The sequence below is a fragment of the Gouania willdenowi genome, chromosome 7, assembly GCF_900634775.1.
Source record: "Gouania willdenowi chromosome 7, fGouWil2.1, whole genome shotgun sequence".
NCBI lineage: Eukaryota > Metazoa > Chordata > Actinopteri > Blenniiformes > Gobiesocidae > Gouania > Gouania willdenowi.
Window position 1 is genome coordinate 125,813 of NC_041050.1, and position 16,952 is coordinate 142,764.

At 46.2% G+C, this 16,952-nt stretch overlaps 1 pseudogene; it reads left to right on the forward strand.

The window, feature by feature from the left end:
• Nucleotides 1–8,157: 8,157 nt before the first annotated feature.
• On the forward strand, nt 8,158–15,564 carry LOC114466492 (general transcription factor II-I repeat domain-containing protein 2B-like; annotated as a pseudogene).
• The last annotated feature ends 1,388 nt before the right edge of the window (nt 15,565–16,952 follow it).

Consider the following 16,952-nt stretch of genomic DNA (forward strand, 5'->3'; position numbering starts at 1 on the left):
CATTATAGAACCATCACATTATAGAACCATCACATTATAGAACCATCACATTATAGAACCATCACATTACAGAACCATCACATTACAGAACCATCACATTATAGAACCATCACATTACAGAACCATCACATTATAGAACCATCACATTACAGAACCATCACATTACAGAACCATCACATTTAACTTTAGGACAAACAGGAAGTACAGACAGTGTCTAGTTTTACTGACATTACTTTGGTACAGTGAGTCTGTAGTAAGATGGCTGCTGATTGGAGCGAAGGCTGAAAACAGAACCTGTTCCTTTCCGTCTCTATAGAACAACCAAACACGTCTGTTGTAAATAAAACATGTGAACCATGTGTTTCATGTTCTCTATAAACAAAGTCTGAGTTACTGATCATTAAATGTTTCTATTTTATTATGATTTATTTATTGACGCTCCTATAAAGACACTTTTCACAGACATATACACAATAGTTCTGTTCATAAATGAACATTTAATCATTAACATGAAGATGTTTCACTGATTTTATTAACATATTTTGGTAACACCTAACTTTAAGTTTTATATATTAGGCTGACATTAAGACATGAACAGCTCATTAATATTAATAAGGTATCATTAACCCACCCCCTAACCCCCCTAGAGTAAAGTGTAACTGCACATCCACGCCTGCAGGGGGCAGTGACGCTCTGTTGCGTATTAGCTGTATGGCGTTAGCACTGAGCATGTGCACAGAGCAGGAGATGAAATGCAGTGAACAAGAGACGTCATGGAAACATATTTAACAGGGATGAAAAGAGAGACGGAGATAAAGAGGCAAATGAAAGTCAGCTCAAAGCAAAGACGAGGAAACATGACACAGCATATATAGCGCTTGGCTTCACAGTGACTACGGCAGGAGACAAGTGTGTTTACTGTGGACAGCATGAAGCCAAATAAATGATGATGTCACTAATCACATCCTAATCACGCTGAGAAACCGCTTGAGTTTTTTCAACGAAAACGTACCGAATATGGCCAGCAATCATTTTACTTTGTGAATAATACGTCGACTACCCAGTTAGCATTGTTAACATGGTATAATGTAGCATAGCAGACTGCTCAGTGTAATACACCCACACCATCACAGAGAAGCTGATACCGCCTGCAGCATTAAACATGTTCTGTCAGTGCTGCAAAATTAAAAACAATCCCTTTGTTCAATGACGCTGTCGCCAGACGTATCGATGACAACGATCTACAAGAACCGCTGGTCCCCCCCCCCCCACCTCTGTTATAACACAGAGGGGTTCCCCAATGATCTTCCAGCTTTTTAGTCTGTGAGGGTTGGGGGCGGGGCAAATGACCTTTAAACTTAAATAATAAAGCTCATAATAACATTATTTTACAACATACACACTTCAGCACCACAGAGACGATGTCATTATGAAGTCCATCAAATATAACAAAACAATAAAAACATTAGGATGGTCACTAACACCTGTCACAGTCTGATGAGGCAACATAACGTGATCGTTCTATCATTAGTGATGTTCACCGTCACCACGTTACGCTCTGATGGGTGTGTCCACCTCAACTATTAATACCTCCCCCTCACGTTGAGTGCAATTTGTTTTATTTGCTCGTTTTCCCCCTCGCTCCACCGTGAAATTCATATTAGTGAATATTAATTTAGGGCGTTCATCTGACCTTTTATGGACACCAAATGGGCGGAGCAAGGTGTTTCTTCACGTGCGCCAACCTTTGAGTTGATTGTGATTTATAAACAGAAACAGGCGTGGGACGTACGTGCTCTCTCATTTGCACTTCCTGGTTTTTATCGTACGCTAGCTGAAGTGTGTTTAGCTAGGCACACTTTTATAAATGAGGCCTATGGTCATAAACATTGAGCAGGAGCTGAAAGTTGCAGTGTCATGTTTCAAAAAGCTGTGCAGTGCAAAACGTGCTGATTGCAGCCATTAATACTGACGTCATTTGGATTTGAAAATAAATTGCACAAATAGTTGTATTCTTATTTGTTTTGTTAAAGGTTAAAGTGTGTTATTAATTGTGGTCCTAAGAAAATGTTGCAGATCAATTTGAATTAATTATAATTAATTAGTTTATTTAATTTCATTTGTCAGTATCAGATGGTTTAAGTGTTTATAGTTTAAATAAGGACATGTTGAGAAGCTCTCAGTTCTGTTTATTATGAAAACCACATTAGACAAAATGCACAAGGAGTTCAAAGTGCATTGTCAACATTTAAAAAGACATTTCACAATAAAAAATAACCAAAAAACAAACAATCAATGAAAAATACTCCTAACCCTAACCCACTAACTTAAAGGAGACATATCATGGTTTTAAATCCTTCCTTTTTACATATAAATCATACAGTTGTGGTCTATATAAAGCAGAACTGCAATGCTTGGGTCTGAATTCCTCATTATTATAGCTCCACCCCTTTTCTGATGTGTTTCTGAGAGCAACTCGTTTTGGTGCTGTCTCTTTAAATGCAAATGAGACACTTCATACTCCGCCCCCTCTCCAGGTTGCAGACGTGACACTCGGTTCAACGCCACCCTGTTCGGCCATTTTTGTAGTTTGATAGAAGAGATACGGCTATGTAGCGGGGCATAAACTTATTATTTACACGTTATTTACAAAATGTCAACAACGTTAGACTTGTCCATCCAGCCTTACATGTTCCAGCCAGAGTCTGACCCAGTGGAGCGAGATGAAAATGAAGATGATGAACCTGCAGAACCCTAACAAGTGAGCTAACACAAGCACCGAGCTAACGCTAGCGCCAAGCTAACGTAAATGCATTTTAATACAGTCTTTTCAAAGATAAAAACATCAAAATGAAATGACTAATGAAAACTTTAGACTTAAATTAAATCACGTAGGCCATATCATCAAGGATCTAAAACGAGCACACAGCGCTAACATATGAAGACGGTGCAACTGCTAATGCTAACAAAACAATGACAGGGACGTCTTATCATCACACTTTTTAGCGTTATTTACAGCTTACCGAAGTGCTCTGTTCATCGTCTCCAAAGATAGAAGGAATTGAACCCTCAACCAGACAAAGTCTTTCTGTAAATCCTTCTTTATACTGGTGGAGGTTGATGAAGCAGTCATCATTGAAGTGCTTCACACACACAAAAATGACCTTATCCACAGATGTGGTACATTTCTATAAAAAATAAAACTCAACCAGACACTTTGAAAAGGTTCTGATGCTGGGAGACGGTGTAATGAAGCGTGTGGGTTACTACATCCAACAACCCAACATTTTGACTTATCCTCTCGTAACTTCTGCATCCTGGAGCTTGGACTACAAAATAAAAGCCAGAAATAAAAATGGTGGATTGCTCGAAGTGTTGGACCTGGAGTTGATGAACTAATTTCTGCTGACGTTATTGTTCAAAAAACATAATAGAGAATAGAAAAACTGAAACAGATTGAAAAATATGACCAAAACAGAAAATAAAGATATCAACGGAGCATCTGAAGAGACTAATTTGAACTTTTCTGTACTTCTAAACAATCTAAATATACAACAAAATGTCCCCTTTAATGACACCTATTCATGCTAATGACAGATATTGTGTATAATATATCATATGTATAAAACTTTAAATGTCATGATTTCCAGTATTTTCAGACACTTTGGGTCTAAACTATGGAGCTTTACACAGTTACCATGGTGATTTATCCAGCGTTGTAGTACAGGACACCAAATAAATCCTGCTGTTCTCTATCTTTTTTATGTTTTGTATCATTTTATATTTATTTTGCTTATTTAATCATTACAGCAGCATTAATTTTACTAAGGAAAAGAAAGATGCACATAAATTAATGATTTAAATACACTGCTAAAAGTAATGTTCATTTTAACCACTAGATGGCAGTGCTGGACTATACAGCGCCATATAGTCAGTGTATTAATAATAATAATTAATATTATTAGAATTGAGTTTATTTACTCAGTGTTTCCAAGTGTCTGTAGTATTACAATGTGTTTTAGACCTAAATAACGTGTTTTTCTACTTGTTTAGTGTGTGTGTGTGTGTGTGTGTGTGTGTGTGTGTGTGAGATCCTGTTCTAAAGGAACAAACTGATCATCCCAGTGTGAAGGAGTTGATCACATCTATAAATATATAGATCAATAGATTATTGGTTCTCACTAAACATGATCTGACATGAACACGTCACACAAAACTGTTACGACACAAAAATGTGTCGTTAACAATAGAACGAAAAACGTCATTTTAAGACAAAATGATTTGCTTTGTAGTTCAGGCTCTTTAAAGCCTGATAACTATATCCTGGATTTATCTTCGTTAGCTTCACCAAACCAAACATTCTCTGTCAGACAGTGAGTTGATATCTAGTTCATAGGACAGCTTCTAAGTTAAACACGTGATTTCAACCTGCACGCCCCTGTGACAGGGGGCGGAGTTAGCAGCGTCAGGCCAATCACAATCACAGAGAAACTGTAGAACAACTTATGTCATTATTGAGGAATAATTCTTTAAAAATATGAAGAATTAAAATCCATAATTCAGACCATTAATCTATGTTTCCTAGAGGATGTGATGGTAAATAAAGGACAAATATTCTCTTTCCTGTCAGCGTCACATCAGATCTACACAGACATGTGTTCACAATGATCCTCCTTTGATTGGACAGATCGTTTTAGAAGAAATCTGATTGGTCAGGAGGCGGAGCTTTAGTACTCACTCAAATTCCAGCCACAACAAAACCTGTTGCTAGTCGTTCAGCTTAAGTTACCATGGTGATTTAGCCTAAGTTACCATGGTGATTTAGCCTAAGTTACCATGGTGATTTAGCCTAAGTTACCATGGTGATTTAGCCTAAGTTACCATGGTGATTTAGCCTAAGTTACCATGGTGATTTAGTAAAAAACTGTTTTTTTTCTTCTCATTCTGAATACGTCATGGTTGGGGAACGCTCCTGATTGGTCGACGTGCCGCATTAGCCCAAAAGTTCAACAATCCCAACTCCAGATTCGACTGCGTTGGACGCACGTCCAAAGCGTCGTCTCACTCTCACTTTACAATAATCAACTTTTCCCACCCTTGACATTTTCCTGCTTTGACTCTCTCCTCCTTGTACTTTGATTTGGTTTTGCACATAATATTGTTTGCACTTGAAAAAAATAAATATATTATTTTATTTATTTTATTTTAACTTTGATACATTTTATTTTAGTTTCAATTTGTAGAAGACGTTTATCAAAAGCTCATGCTTACATCATGTATTTAAAGTTATAATAAAACATTTCAAAATGTTCAACTGTGTTAAATAAAATCTGTTGGTCCAGTCAGAGATTTTGTTATTGTAATTTTCTTAAAATCTCGTCTCATGAGCTGAGTGTATCGTTACCCCTAGAAACCATCTATTGTTTATCTTATATAACATAGTTCATGGTGCAGACTCAGTCCTCATCCTGGTCCTTCAACCTGATGCAGGTAATCACACACTCACTAATGGACACTCATAATGTTCTTCTTCATGTTTTCACGATCAAACAGACCATATCTGCTTCTTTTTTTACTACCTAATACATCCTTTAGTTATCATTTGGAGAGTTAGAAATCTCAACTTTAAATCATCATCATTATGAGGGTTCAGATCAATACTCTCATATCTGTTGATCAGTGACGTGCAGTCAGGGTAGGCAAGGTAGGCAGTGCCTACCCAAAGGTGAATTAGTTATTTGTTTTAATTATAAATGATTTATTTTTCCATTTCCGATAGCCTACAGTACCTACCTATCAGCCCTAATAACAAGTGGATGTGTCTTAGCTTTACGGACTTATGATGGGTCCATTTGATACACGGGACAGGTACAAACAAACGTTCCCTCCTCCTAGTTTCATCAATCCGGACTCACCTGAATACTTGCTGCTGTTTTGGGCGTTGGGCAAGATCTGCACAAGATCCAGGAAAAGAGCCTCACGGTCCAGAGTCCAGGTCAGGCGAAGGCGTGCAGCAGCGCGCTTGGGCTCCGACGTCCTCGGCCGCCGGGAACGCGCTTGGTGCCTGCGTTGGATTCATCTCCTCAATGTACATGACGTGTCCACTTCAACAGGTGCCCTGAACCCTTCACAGCGCTGGAGTTGTCGTCTCTGGTTTTTGTCGCCATCTTCCACTTCCGTGTTTACACCGGCTCTACTCGCAAGTTCCAGCTGGAGCCCACGTGACCACTGCCTTCGACCAATCCCGCTGTGCACCACGGACACTGTCCCCGTGACATCATCAACAAATCATGTTGGCTTGCTGAACGCTTGTTTGATTGGAAATAAATCTATTTCTTTGAGTGACCTTATTATGATAGTATGTGTCTGAGTTTATTCATTTAAATGAACTCTGCTGTCTGGAAGCCCCGCCCCTACTGCCGTGGTGGTGGACTGGCTATTGTGCACAGGGACAACTACACATGTAAAGTGAAATCCACAAACCTTGAGGTTCACAGGCTTTATCTCAGGGATCTTGTGTCATCAACAATGAAATGGTTGTGAATACCAGATGTTTATCTGCCAAAGTGTTGTTTGACATGATAAATTATGTCGTATGTCCTGCTGCTCCAGGTAGCCATGTTTATTGTGAAGCTGACAGCAATGCCTTTGTGAGATTTTTTACTGATCAAATTAAGGATAAAATCCCGCCCCTTCCGTGTGGTACCCCTGCTGTGACATTTGCCGACTGGTGACCAAGATGAAACCCTCCTCTTCTTCATCTGACGTCCTTCCTTGTAGGCTCTCTAGAAAAGTGTTTGAGGTAATTGTCCCTGGTGTTACCAAAATGGTGAACCTCTCCCTGTCTACTGGTGTGTTTCTAAATGTTTTTAAACATGACATAGTAGAGCCTTTACTATAAAAACAGGTTTAGACCCCACAGACCTCAATATTTTCAGGCCTATTTCTAAACTCCCGTTCCTGTCTATGATCCTTGAGAAGGTGGTCTGTGATCAGCTGATATCTTTCCTGGATCAAAGTCACATCCATGAGACGTTTCAGTCTGGTTTCCGTTAAAAACACTCTACGGGAACGGCTTTACTGAAAGTGTCCAGTGATATGATGTCGGCTGATTCTGGAAAATGCAATGTTCTGGTTCTCCTGGATCTGTCCTCAGCCTTCTATACCGTTGACCACCAGGTCCTGCTGAGAAGATTGAGGGATCAAATAGGACTGTCAGGGTCAGTTCTACTGTGGTTTTCCTCTTATTCATCTGGGCATAGCTTTAGTGTTTCAGCTAACCACATAAGGTCTGAGTCAGCATATTTGTTGTGTGGAGTCCCTCAAGGCTCCGTTTTGGGTCCTTTCCTATTTCTGTTGTATTTGACCCCCTTTGGAAAGATCGTCCAAAGGTTTAGTGATTGTTTAGTCAAAATAAAACAATGACTAACCGAAAACTCCCTGCAGTTTAATGCAGACAAAACAGAAACACTGATTATTGACCCTGATGATTCAAATCCAGGGTTTAAACAGTTTTTAAGTGACTTAGGCCAGTCTGCTAAACCAAGCCTGAGAAACTTGGGCGTTATCTTTGACAAAAACCTGTCAATAATGCAGCACTGTAAACAGCTGATGACGAACTGCTTCTTTCAACTAAGAAACATTTCTAAACTGAGGAACATGGTGTCAGAGAATGATTTAGAGCTCATCATTCATGGGTTTGTGTCTTCACGTTGAGACTATTGTAATAGTTTATTCACATTTCTGAAGAAGAAGGAGTTGTCTCGTCTGCAACAAGTACAAAACTGTGCAGCGAGAATCCTGACCCGTACTAATAGGAGGACTCACAGATCTCCTGTTCTAAAAGAACTCCACTGGCTGCCAGTGACTTATAGGATACATTTAAAAATTCTGGTTCTAGCGTTTAGAGCATATGTGTCAAACTCAAGGCCCGCGGGCCAAATGTGGCCCACCACGTCATTTTATGTGGCCCGCGAGAGCATAAAAGGTCTGAGTGTCTAAAAAAATAGGTCAAAAGCGTGCTATGACCAAAAACTACATTTCCCACAATGCCTGTCGACTGTGATACCCGCGCGGTCACGGCTCCCCGCCACTACACGGCAGTGTTTTCACGTCAATGCCAACAAGTGGAATTGAGAGTTAAATAATGAATCCAAAATGTCCAGGAAGAGAAAAGTTGATGGAGATAGAAGACTGTTTCAAGAAAGATGGGAAGGCGAATACTTGTTTGTGCTTCAAGGAGAAAGACCAGTATGTGTTTTGTGTTAAGAGGCGGTGTCGGTTGTCAAAGAGTACAATCTACGCCGGCATTTTGACACCAAACATGGAGCTAAGTTCGCCAAAGCTAGCCTTCAAGAAAAGCAACAACTTGCCCAAGAATTAAAAGGCAAACTGCGGTCGCAGCAGAGTGTATTCACAAAATCCACAGCCAAAAACAATGCGGCAGTGAAAGCTCGCTTTATTGTGGCTGAAGAAATCACCCAAGCTTCCAAGTCTTTTTCAGAGGGAGCGTTTTTGAAGCAGTACATGCTGAAGGTCTGTGAGCAGGTGTGTCCCGACCAGATACAGACTTTTAAAAATGTCAGTTTATCAAGAAACACTATCGCGGACCGAGTTACGGAACTAGCAGAAAACCTTGCAACGCAGCTGGCTGAGGAGACACGCAGCTACACAGCTTTTTTATTATCTGTTGATGAAAGCACAGATAACACGGATACAGCGCAGTTATCAATTTTTATTAGAGGCGTGAAGTTGGATCTCTCTGTCACTGAGGAGCTGTTGGCTGTAGCTGCAATGCATGGGACCACGACGGGACAGGACATTTTTGATGTGGTGGAGAAGTCCATAAGTAAAAATGCATTGCCCTGGGAAAACTTGGTGGGATTAACTACAGACGGTGCACCGGCAATGTGTGGAGGAAAAGTGGGCTTGGTTGGACTAATGAAGGGGAAAATGCAAAAAATGAACTGTAAAATGCCTCTGATAACATATCATTGCATTATCCATCAAGAAGCTTTGTGTGGGAAGGTGCTGGGGATGAATGACAGTGACCACGGTCATGAAAACAGTGAACTTCATTCGGGCGCGTGGCCTGAATCACCGTCAGTTCCAGCTGTTTTTTTTTTTTTTTTTACCTTGTCTGCACATGCTGTCGAAGGTTAACACTACAAGAAGTGCAATCTTTTGACAGCAATGCATATTTTATTATTGCAATGAAATAAATTTATTTATTTCATTGCATAATTGTGACCGTCACCAGCCCTCCCTAGGGAAGGGTAAGAAATACTTTATTAAAGGGAGGATGTAAAAAAGAGAGGGCAGTGTTACACCAAGGTGAGGGGTTGGAGGGGGGTGGGGAAGTTAACAGGGAAGAGGGATACAAGATAGGATATGGAATGGGTGGGGAATAGTTTTAAGTGATGCGATGTGAAATTGTGGTTGTGTATATTGTGTTTATTGTTGTGTTGTCAAGCCAGTTTGGTGACCAGTATGTGGTTTAGGAATAATGGTGGTGGCTGTGAACAGAGGAAGAGGTGAGTGGAAATTCCATAAAACAGGTATTTGGGAACAACGTGTCTAAGGTTGAGCCCAGTATGAGTGTTATCCCACAGCCCAAGGCCAGTGCATCCATGACAAATGTATTTCCAAGAACCGCTACTGCAAAACCCAAGAGCCGCCCCCGGGCCCGAAGAAGCAGTCAGGCCAGCAGCAAGAGCAGGCAGCCTAAGGGCCCCCGGCGACCACCCCACGGCCAAGCAGTCCCCCGAACGCCCCCAAGATCCCAAGCCGAGAGGCAGCCATCGCCCCCCCATACACACCCGAGAAAGCCCCAAGGAGCCAAGGACCCAGCGCACCACGCCACCGATCCCACCCCCAACCCCCAGACCCCCCACCCCATCGACCCCCCCACCCCACCCCCGCGCCCAACCCCCCGAGGGGAGGGCCCAGAGAACTCCCTGCCCGAGGCCCCAGCGGACGACCAGAACCGCGCCGAACAGGCAGCCAGTGGGCACCCGCCGGCGAGCCCAGAGCCAGCAGGGGCCCGACCCCAGGCCAGAAGGACCCGGAACGGATGCAGCACCAGGAGCAGCCCGCCCAGGGAGGACGACCACACCCCAAGCCGCATAAGGCACCAGGGGGCCGCTGGGAGTCTCCCCGCCGGCCCCCAGGCACCCCAACCTAGCCCCCCACGGCGCCCCAGATCACCCTTCACTGATGCCGCCCGCGCCACGAGCTTCAGTTTTTTTTTTTTTTTTAAAGCCAGGGCCCCCTCCAAGGGCCAAGCCAGACCGCCCCGCCGGGATGTGGCCCCCTATTCCGGCCCCCGACACCCTACCTCACGGGGCACTGCCCAAGCAGGGGCCGTACCAGTAGGTACGCAAGGGCGCGGCACGCGCCACCCGCCCCGAAAGACCCCCGCCAGGACCGGCCCGGCCAGCAGGCCAAGCACCCCGGGCCCCAGGAGCACCCCCCGGGACCAGGACCCCCCAAGGGCAAGCCCCCGGGCCAAGCCCCCCGGGACGCATCCCCCACCCCCGCCCGGGACCCGGCCACGGCCCAGCAGGACCGCACAGCCCCGGACAGCCCACGGCCAGCAGCCCAGGGCCCGCCGCCCCCCGGACAGCGCCAGCCACGGAGCAGCGCCCCCCGCCGGCCCGCGAGCAACCGGCGATCCCCACCGCGGGGACGGAGGCACCCCAATGGCACACATCAAGTGCGGGACAGCAGCCCCCAGCCAAAGATGCCCCGGACCCACCCACCAGTCCGCAAACGGCAGGATAGACCCACCAGGCGGCCGACAGCAACCTCCACCACCGGAACAGCTAGCGCCGCCCCCCAGTAAACAGCATCACCCCGAGGCGCCAAGCAACCCCGCCCCAACCCCGGCGAGGACACCAGCACACCCCCAGCACACCCACCCCCCAAACCGGCGAGGCAGGCCGCCCCGGGCCCGCACACCGCGGGGCCCGCCCCCAAGGCCACCAGGAGACGAAACAAGCACCCAGCCACACCCAAGGGGAGGAAGCACCCCCGCGCCCCACCAGGCCGACACCGCCCGGAAAGACCCCGCAAGGAGAGACCCCAGCAAAGCCCCCCCGAGACCCACCGCCACGCCCGACCGCACCATCCTGATGTATTTTTACTCTAAGCAGTGGCCCAGCCACCAACAGAGGAGCCAGGCCCCCACCGGAGAGGCCCAAATATGTGAACCAACCCACCACCCTGTTATGGTGCCTCTCCATTCCCCAATGGAGAGGCACTTCCCTATCCCCTGTGTGAATGTGTGTTTAGTGAATGTATGGGGTGTAATTAAAAGAAGGGGGAAGGAGGGGAGCGGTGCTCCCCATCCTGCCTCTGTGGATATATGTGTATGTGGTGTAATAGGCCGGAGGGTGTAGGTGAGTACACCCTCCGGGGGGTGGCATGTTGAAGTGCGATTAAAATTGGAGGGATTAGTATGGTAACTAGAGGTGGGAGTGCCACCCCCACGCCACTACATAGTGACACAGGTGGCGGCCCCCTCCACCCCCAGTCCCACCATCCAGCCCCCCAAGGGTTGGGTATGGGTGTGTGGTGCATTATGTGAGTGAGCCAGACCAGCTGGGAGTGAGGTGAAGTGTACATGTAGGAGGCCTGTCTGGTGCGAGCCGGGCCCGTCCGCATGGCGGGCCACGCGAGAGGGTAGATGGTGCAGACGGGCAAGCGGCACTGCGGGCCCCGGAGCAGCAAAGCCGGAGACCCCCCCCACGGCACCCCCCCAGACCGCAACGGCCCCGCGGAGCACGGCGGCACCCCCCACCCCCGGGCGCAGCCAGGCACCAACCCCATCCCCCGGTGCTCCAGGGGGCGACCCCCGCCGCACGCCGGCCCAGAGCGACCCCCCCCCCCGCCGCCAAGGAGGGCGGCCGAGCAGGGGGGAGGCCCGTGCCCGCACCAGGGCCAGCACAGGCCCACCCGGCGCCACGATATAACACTCTCCACCGGGAGGCGGCCCCGGCCCCCCGACGAAAGAGGACACCATCTACCGCCAAGCAGGGCCACCCCGCCAGCCACGGACCGGCAAGCCCGAGTACCGAAGCACCCCCAGCCCGGTACCGCCATCCCACACCAACGGCGCCAGTAGAGCCCCCCCCCCCCCCCCCCCCACGGAGGCGATCCCCGACGACCCACGCACCGGCACGAGACACCCCCCCGACGCGAGCGGGCCCCAGGCCACCAGCCCCGCCCCGCCCAAGGCTGCGCGGCGCCGCCACGCGCCGCGGCCGGTCCCCGGGCAGATAACAGGAGAGCACGCCCCCGGACACCCAGACCACGGATCCACCCCCGGGACGCCCCCGCCCCGGAATGGCGCCCACGGCGCCCGGTGCACCCAGCCAGCAGACCAGCCAATCCCGACGCGGATCCACCAGGCCAAGAGCCACGCGCCGCGCCCCCGCACACCCACCGGGGAGGCCCCATAGCACCCCCCACCCCACACCCCTAGCCGTAACGGCCACACCCCAACCATTGCGGCCAAACAAAAGCCCCGGAGGGGGCCCCGCCTGGCTCGTTGCGCAAGCGACATCCTGGCAAGGGCGCGCCCTAGGGAGCCAAGCCGAGGACCCGCAAGGGCCGACGGAGCAACCCACAGCCACACCCCGCCACCCAGCGACCCAGGAGGCAATCGCCGACCCCGGGCAGCAGCCACCCCCAAAGCTACCCCCACCCCGGATCCCCCCGGACCGGAGCCAAGGACCCCACCACCCCAGGCCCCCCAACGCGACCACCCCCCAGCCAACCCACCCGGCACGGCACAGCCCGCCCCCCAGGCGGGAGCCACAGCCCCCCTACCAGTGCCCCAGACCAACGGGAGCCCCCCACACCCAACCCAACAGGATGGCGGGCGCAAGAGCAAAGGAGGAGGAGGGGGGGAGGACGAGACAGGGGGACAGGGAGCAGGAGGAAGGAGCGGCAGGGGAGCACGCAGGGCCCCAGCCCCAGAGACCAACCAGATGCGTATGCAAGGGGCAACAGTGCCAAATCAAACAGCCCCGGGACCTCGTGAACACCCAGAAGGAATGCACACCCGTGCCGAGGCAACAAGACACCCCGGCAACCCACCCCAGCCATCCCGGCCAAGACCACCCCAGAGGCCCAAGGCGGCCCAGGCCTACAGTTGGGCTAGTGCGTCAGTAAAGAGTGGTGCTGGCAGTCGCTTGCAGGCTAGATCATCAGGCTTTTAAAAATTTAGATTTAATGCAATTAAAAAAGCTGTTTTTACAGGAGATGGGCTCGGAGCACGGGGATGTGCCGTACCATACAGAAGTGCGGTGGCTGAGTAGGAGCAAAGTCCTCAAAAGATTTTTGGAGCTCAGGGAAGACATTGCTGTTTTTATGCAGAGTAAAGGAAAACCCTTGTCTGAACTGTCAGAACCAAAGTGGCTGTGTGACTTTGCTGTGTTGTGTGACATAACCGAGCATCTCGCCCAACTGAATCAGAAGCTGCAGGGACGCAAACAAGTCATCACGCAGATGTCCGACACGATCACTGCTTTTCAGCGTAAACTGGACCTATGGATGTGCCAAGTGAAACAGGACAATCTTGCTCACTTTCCTGTCTGTCAGAGCATGTCAGCCTCATTTCCCGGGACATTTTCATGTGCTCAGTTGGCTCCCAAACTGAGCAGGTTAAAGACTGAGTTTGATCTGCGCTTCTCCGACTTCAGAGCACAGCAGCCTGGCTTTGCCATCTTTGCCAATCCTTTCACCACCGACGACTGCACTGCACCCCAACACCTTCAGATGGAGTTAATTGAGCTTCAAAGCGACAGTGGCCTGAGAGCAAAGTTCCAGGATGCTGCAATCCAAGACTTTTACCGTCTGCTGCCCCCTGGTCTGATGCAGCAGCTTCAACTTCATGCTGCCCGTGTTCTGTCCATGTGTGGGAGCACCTATCTGTGCGAACAGATCTTTTCAATAATGAATCTGAACAAAAACAAGCACAGATCACGCCTCACTGATGACAACCTCCATGCTGTTCCACTGATTGCCTCAGCACAGGACCTAAAACCAGACATTGAAACACTGGTAACGGGAAAACGGTGTCAGACATGGTCAGAAAACACACAGGTAAGCATTTAAAAAAAAAAAAAAAAACTTAATTGGAATATAATAAAATGTAATTCAACCAAGAAGAAGAATAGTTAAACTCTGTGTGCAATTTAATGATTGTGTTTGCATTTTGTTTTGTGTTTATTTTCAGAACATGATCAATGGTGGATCCACCTGGTGTGTTCAAGGACAGGCAGCATCTCCTCATCAAAAACTAACCTAAAAACTTGACCAATATAGTTGTGAACTGAGTCAACCTTTATTTTGTTATTTTTTAGTTGATTCCATATTATTTATATGTGTAGCTGCTGTTGCAATTATTTGGTGTTTGCAGTTTTTTATGTATGTATGCAGACAAATTATTGTAATCAAACCATCAGTTGGATGCAAGGCTGTGTGCAGCCTCTTTTTTTTATGCTACATCTGTCATACATGTTCTTAGCAGCTCACAATTTTTGATTTTGCAGTAATTAAGCCCATTTTAACTTTGACAAAAACGTTTTGAATAAAGTTAATGTCATAACTTGTTTGTTATTTTTTTTTATTCACTTGGATAGTTTGATCCTTGATTGATGGAGTTATCAGTTATCAGGTTTCATAACCTGACAAATTAAAAGGATTTATGTTTTAACAGAGCAACAAGCAAACATATATTTTCTGTGCAACTGTAATGCTTGTAACTTGAATAAGTAATAAGTTATTTAACATTAAGGAGTAGTTACATTTATTTTACCTTACATTCGGTTACATTTTGTTACATTTCTATGTGACATCTGGCCCTTTGAGGACAGCCATTATGCTGATGTGGCCCTCGGTGAAAATGAGTTTGACACCCCTGGTTTAGAGCCTTTCAGGGTCAGACTCCTCCTTACATCTGATCCAGCCTCACACCCCTGCTACATTTTGATTCTAAACTGTGTATTTTAGTGTATTTTTATTTTAAACTATTGTGAAGCACTTCGTGGCTTTTTGTCTATGGAAGGTGCTATACAAATAAATATTACTTACATTTTGTGCTTTTCATAGCCCAAATGACTAAACATCACTATTTCCTGGTACGGCAGAGACGCTGCACAGTCTCACTCCGCTGTAAGTCAGGAGGAGGAGCCAGGAGGAGGCCACACCACCTCCCAAAAGCACGTTGCTGCTCCGCCTCTGTTCCCATAGCGTGTTTTTATGTGTTTGCACATGCTCAGTCAGTTCCCCAAGATGAAAACCATTTACGTCCAAAGGCAGCTCTCTACGCTGCCTTTGGACGTAACCGTGCTATGCTAAATGCTATACGTACGTTCACAGTGCATTAGTGAATTGATCCAGCGTGGCGACCTGCCTACCCAACCCTAGTGGTCACGGTACATCTCTGCTATTGATCCTGATCCATTAGCTGTTGACCCACAGGTAATGTGGTTGTTTATCCATCTGTAGGATTACAGAGAGAAGAGCTACACGTGCACGCTCTCCATGCTCACATAGAGAAATTAAGATTTTGAGTTAACTGCTAATCGTGGAAGGATGTGGAACACAGCCATAACCCATGGGAACCACCACTATGGATCATGAATAAACAGAAATATAGCTTTAGACAAAATAAAGTAGTAATAGCACAACGTTCCCCTATAGAACATTATTTGTTTGTTTATTGTGAAGTAAAACAGGTTATTTTAATCTTACAAACAGTAATGCTATTTAAAAGCAAGACAAATTCATTAAAAAAGGACTCATTTATTGTTTATTTAAAGACATTACATCAAAGTCATTTTTCTATAAAAAAGGACTGACCTTCATTGTTTTTATTTTCCTGTGCGTGTTTGTCACCACTTCTTTATTTTTACTTTATTATGATTATTGTGCTTTAAAGGCAGTGAACACATACAGTATCAACACATACACAGTAAATAGAGATTCAGACCAAGGTCATTGACATCATGAGTAGCGATGCATTATGACCTGATACAGATGTTCACAGAGGTTCATCACCATGGTGATACAGGTCCGTCATAACATGACATATTTCAGAATGTTATTGTAATTATAGTTTCACCTCTTTCTGACCTGCACCACTGCTCTGTGATCATTAAAGATTCCACTACTGCCACACAAAGTTCTTCTGGCTCAGAAAAACCTTTACAAACACCTTCATCTGCTCCACAATAACTGTTTTTATCTGTTTTTATTGTGCTGAATATGTTGCTGTTGTGGCCATGTCATAAAAACTCTTATTACAGTGTTATTACATTTTAACACTTTACAGCTCACTACTGCCACCTACTGACATGGAAAAGTAATACATTACTACGTCTGATGATTATAGTTATTATATCATTTATTTACTGTTGATAAAAGATTATTAACTTTGACTCGTCACCAGAATAAATGTTTTTAATAAAAATAAAGCTGCTTTCTGTTTGCTGGGACAGGATAGATACTGTAACTGGACTACGAACAACTTCACTGATTGGACTGTTCATTAAATTATCACCATGGTAACAGTCAACCATGGAAAAAGACAGTTAGCTGTTTGGTTTCCATGGCAACAGGTCCCAGGGCAGTGAGGACTATGATTTAATGATTGCTGAGCTTTGAGCTGAAGAAGAGTTGGTGTGACATCATTAACAGAAAGTTTTAGAACAAACTCAAACTAATAGAATCAGATCATAGACATGTTTAATAATGAAATGTTTGAGAGGACGAAGGTCTCATTAATGTGAAAACAGCCAAACTCAGAGGATTCATTAGGACTTGTAATAATGAGCAGGGTCTCAGGGCTGTAAGTGGGCGGGACCTTAGCTGATAGCACCCATGGTACGTGATAATAAAGCTTTAAAATGTTTCAGAGGTTAGAGAAACATTCTTATTATCAG